The 6,994-nt window shown below is 38.1% G+C and overlaps 1 protein-coding gene across 4 annotated transcripts in view; it reads left to right on the top strand.

Moving 5' to 3' along the window:
- arhgap9 (Rho GTPase activating protein 9) overlaps window positions 1–6,994 on the top strand; it is a 49,946-nt gene that overhangs the window by 3,829 nt on the left and 39,123 nt on the right. For 2 of the 4 annotated variants that reach the window (XM_023282934.3, XM_023282931.3), the window contains exon 1: window positions 137–387. The exons of 1 other annotated variant lie outside the window; for it this stretch is intronic. The gene's annotated coding sequence lies outside the window, so the exon portion shown is untranslated. Of the gene's footprint in view, window positions 1–136; window positions 388–6,994 lie in introns of those variants that run through there. One more of the 4 variants, XM_023282933.3, reaches the window with a different exon arrangement.

Genomic DNA, 6,994 nt, shown 5'->3' with positions numbered 1-6,994 from the left:
TGTTGTGTGTCGCGCATTTCGTACCGGGCGACGCCGTAATGCGAAACAAGCGCACCGTAGCGCCGCCTTTTCGTGTCATCTGATTGGTTCTTTGTAAAATCATATTGGCCGATTGTAGCCAATCTTCCACCACCAAACCCTGAGCAGCACAGGCTATTTTCTATCCGCTTAAAGAGCGAGGAGGCTCTCTTATCATGGGCAGCAGGAACATGTAAGTGCCCATGCGTGACTGTTAATTTACTAAAGTGCAGGAAAATTATGTAAAGTTATCTATTTCTTAGTTTTTTCCCCACGAGAAAAACGCAACAAACTTACGAAGACGCAAATGCTGGTCTCTCTGCAGTTCACTCCGTAAACACAACTGAGCTGTCACCACGTCGCTGCAAGGTGAGTGATGCAAAGGTTTCTGAATTGCTTCTGAACTGCTGAGACAGAGAGAACTTATTTTCCGCAAAAATATTCATGTAAAATATATCGTTTCTGTGATGCTCACCCTGTTTATTTCTGTGATATTGGTGCAAATCTGGAAATGTTATGGTGTGACGACTCTTGATTTTGTTTTTGTCACATTTGGCTACAGGTAAAAATATGCCATTCCCACTCAGACATCTACAGTATTTTAGTATTTAATTAATTAAATCATCTTTTTACCTAATAATTAGCATTCTGTATTGTTTTGGAAGTTTAGGATTCTTTATTTTGGAAGTGCAGGCTGATTCAATCCTTAATTTGGTTGGGTTCAATAACAACACTATGTCATGTTATCATTTGATGTAAAGTTAGCACAAAAAAGTTGTAGTCTTTTGTAAGTGCCAGAGCGTACATTCATAAAAAGAGCAGGCTTATGTGTTGTGAGTCTTTGTAAATCAGAAAATAGCAATTTTTTGGACTTTCCTGAAAGATATGGATATGTTTTGCACATTGATTGTCAAAGAAGTTGCAGGTCAATGCTGCACCTAAACCATTCTGCCTCCAAAAATAGGCCATAGCTGTATGTTTGCTAAAATAAGAAGTGTGCTTTTTCCAAAACAAGTTATTTTTCCACATCACAGTGTCAAACCACATGTAGCCTGTGCTGTCACAACTGCTCAGACTCAACTAGTGCACTGAAACAGAGCCACAACGGGCCAACTCACTGACCCAAGACACGCTGAAAACGTTTAAACCTGCAACCATTTCCTGTGGAGGAGCACTTTCCACTTTTTAGAGTTTCCTGCTCAACACCTCTCTGTCTACACACATCATCTGACATCTCACACACCAGTTTCCTTTGTTTTGCTTTTCTTTTATGTATACCTTCAAACAATGGTGTATTCTCACGTATTCCATCACTACAATGATGCAGACACTGTGATCCCATTATTGGTCATCTCTTCAAATGTCACGCTGATAAGAAGTGCTAATCTCAACAGTTTGCATATGACATATGTCATGCGGAAATGTTTGCATGCCTCTGCGAGCGAGTTAGCCCTTACATGCTTTACAGAAAGTGTATGGATGGGTTAACCACAGGGTGTGATGGAAACAGTTTGACTGACGCGTTGCATTTTTGCTGTTTCATAATCGTTCTTAAGTCCATGCAAAGCAGGAGATTTGCTCCCTTTTTTGCCAGCCTGTGACGACACAAGCTTGAAAGATTATTTTTCCCTTGCAACTTTGCTGATTAAAAGTACCCCGTACAACGTGCAGCATTAGGATGAGGGTTACAAGTTCATTGTGATTACTCGTGTGCTGCACACGCTGCTGCTGTTGTGGATGCAGCGTCAGAGAGAGATTGAGAGACTGAAGAGTTTAGCATTGTGGTGTGTTACTAGTCAAATTACTCTGCAGCTCTGGCAGGTCTAAGCCTATGTGTGAAATGTGTGGATGCTGTCAGTTGTGGAGCAAAATTATACAGTAGCAAAACCTTATCTCACATGTGCTTTGTACTGTAAAGACCATAGACAACTTCAACACAGCTTTGGCTTTAAATGCAATTTACTGACATCTGGTCCTTTATAAACAGTCCTAAACCCTCCACATCTGACAGATAGATGTTTCTTTTATGGTGTTCATTCACTAGTTTTGTCTCTTGGTTTAATTGTGCCTCAGTTTTGATTAGCTTGCCGTGACTTTGAACTTTCTCTCAATTAAATCCAGCCTTGCTGCGTTGCTGTTTCTCCTCCCTTTCTACCTAATTTCTGTCTCACCAACAGTTCTCATGACCTCAAGCTCATCATGTTATTTTGCATGACATACTACAAAGAGATGGGGGGGTCTCAAACAGATTATATAGAGATTAAAGTAGATTTAAACACATTCATTTTTATTTACAGCCAGTTTATTTGGTGCACCTAACTGAAACAATTCAACAATAAATCCTACTTTCATTAGGATTAAAGTTGTTTTTTTTTGTGGAAAGGCATTTATTCAGTGTTAGGGCTGTATTGCAGGCTGGAGTTTGTGGTGTGGTTCAGTTGTCATATTGAAAGATGTTTAACCTTTTGTCCTTCATTTTTACAACTGAGGACTTACCAAACTAAATGTACTGTGTATCCCAATGATCCCAGCATTGAAAAATATGAAGTAGAAAGTATATATTTAAGTGTTGTGACTATAATTATTTTAATTATTGATTAATTTGCAGACTTTTCTTGATTATCCAAATAAGTGTTTCATCTATATTTTGTCAAAAAAAAAAGTGAAAAATGCCACTCACAATTTCCCAAAGCCCAAGTTACAGTGTATTTAATAAACTATAAAAATGCCTCATGTTTGAAAAGCTGGAATCCATAATATTATTGATGTATTCTTGCTTGAAAAATGACCAAAATTAATAATCAATAGTCAAAAGCATTGTAAAATTGTTTATTGAACTAATTGTTGCTGCTTTAATGGATTTTGTTTGTGTGGGGTTTTTTTGCACTGAAATATTTGAGTCAATATGTTTTTTTACTGATTTGTAGAAAAGTACAATTAATACAATCATAAGCAGTCTGTGTCATCTTGAATATAAAGTGTTTGTGGCTACATTATGACTCCTTTTAGAAGAACTCGGGTACCTGTTTACGTACTATACTGCTATGATGTCTGTACGAAAGCAGCTTTCCATGTCACAACTACTGAAGAGCATAATAGCTCCACTTACATTCACATTTGTGCTCTGCTTTACTATGTTGTTTTTGTTTTTATTTTTGTTATCAGTGTAATGAATTTTGCTTTCACTAGGTTGTATTGCGCATAAGTACATCACTATATACACTACAACTCCATGACAACAGATATAATTGTTGTCCAAGTGTAGATAAAACACCTGCTTTTGCTGATTTGATTTGTTATGTCACACATGGTCACAAGTGAAATTGAAGAAAGTTTGCTTTACAGCTGAATAAATAGTCGATTAGTCAATCAACAGAAATCATTCTGCAACTGTTTTGTAATCAGTCAATCAATTATTATAGCTCTTTTTTTGAAAGAACAAAAGCAGTATAGTGCTCATTCTCTGGTTTCAGTTCTCAAATGGAAAGTTTTTCTGCTTTTTTATATGACAGAGAGCTGAATAGCTTTCATTGATTCAATTAAACAAAACAACGGCCTCACGTAGGCAAACACTAATGTTTGACACCTCCCAGCCCTTACTGTTATTGCTGTAATGTTCTTTTATTGAACAGGTAACCTCTCTAACCCCCTGAAGGCATCAAAGCTGTGTCTGTATGTGCGCCTCGTCTCTGTACCGTTTGCCTTGGGAGGTTTAGCTGCTCTTCCTTGTGCCTCAGCAGTATCGTGCTCACTTCAGCAGCACATCGCTGAAAGTGGGTCTTCGACTTGCCTGATAGCTTTTGACAGCTCACTCTCATCCCCGGTGGATCAATGGAGCTCAGCGCTCTTCATTAGAAACATCAATGTACCACACATTCCCACAGGCTCAACAACAACCCACCAGCCCAGTCAGTGAAGTTTTTTTTTTATTTTATAAAACATCATTCTTGACTGATATGTGACAGTTTATTTTTTTCAACCAATGTAGGAATATGGTGAAGGGAAAAATGCTTGTTTGCCTGTTGCTAACTGATGCCTAATGTATGAGTATTTGCAACAATATGAGCATTGTTGCTCACACATCCCCTTCCATGTGAAAAAGAAAATGTGATTGTTAGTTTTGATTTATGTCACATAAAATATAGAATAATTATAAACTTTTTCAGTTTGTCTGCTTCAGACAAACAGAAAAAGTTGCTTCAGTGCAACGTAACCTGCACAAATCTTATATTTAATCTTAAAGTAGCATTTAGTGAAGAAATAAATCAATGTCTAGTGCAAAATTATGAATCATTCCTATCGGTGCTGAAACTATTTGTCACATTAAAAGGTAATAGGCAAATTTTTACCATCTTTAAAGTCACTTTTCATTCCATAAAATCTAAATATTTGCCAGCCGTGGTTTCTCAGCTAGGCAGATTGCTGTCTTTTGTGTTTTGATATTGTAAATTGTTTAATTTTGGGGTTTATTGCACAAATCAGCAATATGACAGTGTTGCAGTTCTGATCATTTTTCACCATTATTTCGCATTTTAAAGTGCAAATGATTAATTCCTTGAAGCCAAAGTAAAGTCATGTCATTCAGTTGGCTTAAAAATATGATGATGCTCCAGTGCGGTTTGATGTTGAGAACAACATTTTGTGCCGTGTCTACTAAGCGCCTTATGAATATAAGAAGCGTTTTCTTCACCTTGTTTTTCTCACTGAAATAAGCTTTTACTTTTCAACTAGAAGTATACTAGCAGTTTAATTTTCACCTTCCGCTTTTTTTCCTGTAAAATGCAGAAGCTAATTAAAAAATGTGATGCTTGAATTAATTCTTTCAAGAGTTTAAAAAGCCCCCAGGGCAATCCTGCACTACTTTGCCTAACTGGCAGACACTGGCCTCACTGGTTGTTGTTTATATTCAAATAGGGTAAATGAGAACTTGAATTATACAAGTGAACGCTCTGAAGATGTTTGCTATGTGTCGATGCAGGCTGCAGGGTTCATTGTAAACACGAGTGTTGCATCAGCAAACGCTTGAAATGATGGCATCACACATATGAAATGTTGTTATGTGCAACAAGGAAAAAAATAACACACATGAGAGGCGCTGGAGACGGTAGTTGGCCACAGAGGTTGTTGTCATGATGACGGTAGCAAGTCTGAGCCAATGGATGCTTTACTGTCATCATCTGCTTTTTGATTGGCTCTCTGACAATTTACTCAGCTAATCAATGAAATAATGTAGCTCACCTGTTTAGTGTCATACACAAACACACACACACACACGCATTTCCACACATTCAGCAGGCAGCCATCACACAGGGAAACACACTGTGTGTTTCAGTGTCTCTCTCTGGTCTAATCATCAATAATGCATGGCTTTGGGAGGATGAAAGGCTGTTTTGGCTTGAGGCGTGTGTCTCATATGGCGAGAGAGACATCAGCGCTAGTAGTTATAACTGTACATCCGTAGACAAAGTGAAAGCTCCTTTACATGGCTGTCCTCAGTAGAACTGTTCACTAGGATGAGAGTGGACTTATTTAAGGCCCAGTATGCTAATTGTCAATTAACTGATATCAGGAAAGTCATTTTTCTTTATTTATTGTAGATCTTCTTTGGTGTCTGTATTGAGGGTCTAAGGATAGAGCACTTTAAATGTTGTTCTTTTTGTAAAGAGAAAATTGATATTGGTTATTGCTAATTCCTATGTGTGTTCAATGTAAATGATCTTGCTTTGACAAAGTTTTACTTTCTTATCATTTAATCTGTTTCAAGTGTAGCTTAGGTCAAATAATGTATCATACAGTAGCATTGATTTTAGGAACATTTCAAGATTCTTCTGAGCTCATTCTAAGATATACTGCTGTGCTACAACTCCCTTTACCCATTATGTATGATGTGATGCAATACTTTCCCTCAAAAGCCCTAACTGGCTACAAGTTGGGACTTAAACAGCCACTTTAGCAGGATGGCTGTTTGTACATAGGTGTCATGTAGAGGCAGCATTCAGTGTGCTGCTGTGAGGAACTTGGATATGAGCAGTTGTTGGGCTGAGACAATTATTAAATCAGACGTCCTGTTAACTTAAAATGACTTGTTTGTCACTCATTGTCGTGGTATTTAATGTTACTGAACAGTCACGTACAGCACCTTCTTTTATTTTCCTGTGATGCCTTTGGTTATAGACATTCATATGTAAATACTGTACAGTGTGCGTGCATACGAGTGTGTGTGTTTGCCATGTATATATGCGGGAGTGCACGCAAAAGCACTTTGAAGTTCCTCATTCACTCCATACTCCTCTTCCCCATGTCTCTTCTCTCTTTGAACACCATGTAGCCATGATTATTAAAGCCGCCCTCTTTCGACTTCAAACGTATGGAATGAATATGGATATGATATGACACCGAACTCTCCTCCAACAGCCTCTGCTCCAGTCCAGTCCTGCACAGGCTCTGCCCCGTGATCTTAAACAATCTCGGTTGGCTTGTCTTTGAGTTGAGGCGTGAGCTATTGGGGTAGCTGCATATCTGAATAGATATGGAGCTACAGCAGAACATGCAAACATTGAATTTTACTCCTGCTACTTGTTATACTTTCCTCTTCCTGGAATCTTCTCGGGTGCTCTGTATCCTTTTAAACACTGTCAACTTGTATATCCCCGAAGACATATAATTCATCACGTTGTAATTTGCATTAATTTTCTAACTTTAGCCCGCCCTCCAGTCAGAATGTCATAATAACGTTATCATTCGGTTTTGCATACAGGCCTTAGACCATAAACTACAATTTGCTTTTTCCAGAGCAGACCATTTGTTTTTATACCTTCCTCAGCTCTCAGCGTGGCCTTAAACACACAAGGAAATAAATTTGCTTGCGTCTGTAGTATCATGTGATGATAATGCTATTTATACAAGGTGATGTAAAACCCATGACAATAAAACTGTGTACTAGGATGTTTGATTACCACCACCCAGAATGATATAC

This window comes from Amphiprion ocellaris, chromosome 5 (genome assembly GCF_022539595.1).
Source record: "Amphiprion ocellaris isolate individual 3 ecotype Okinawa chromosome 5, ASM2253959v1, whole genome shotgun sequence".
Classification (NCBI taxonomy): domain Eukaryota; kingdom Metazoa; phylum Chordata; class Actinopteri; family Pomacentridae; genus Amphiprion; species Amphiprion ocellaris.
The sequence above is the reverse complement of the archived record's forward strand: the minus strand, read 5'-3'. Positions and strand labels throughout refer to the sequence as shown.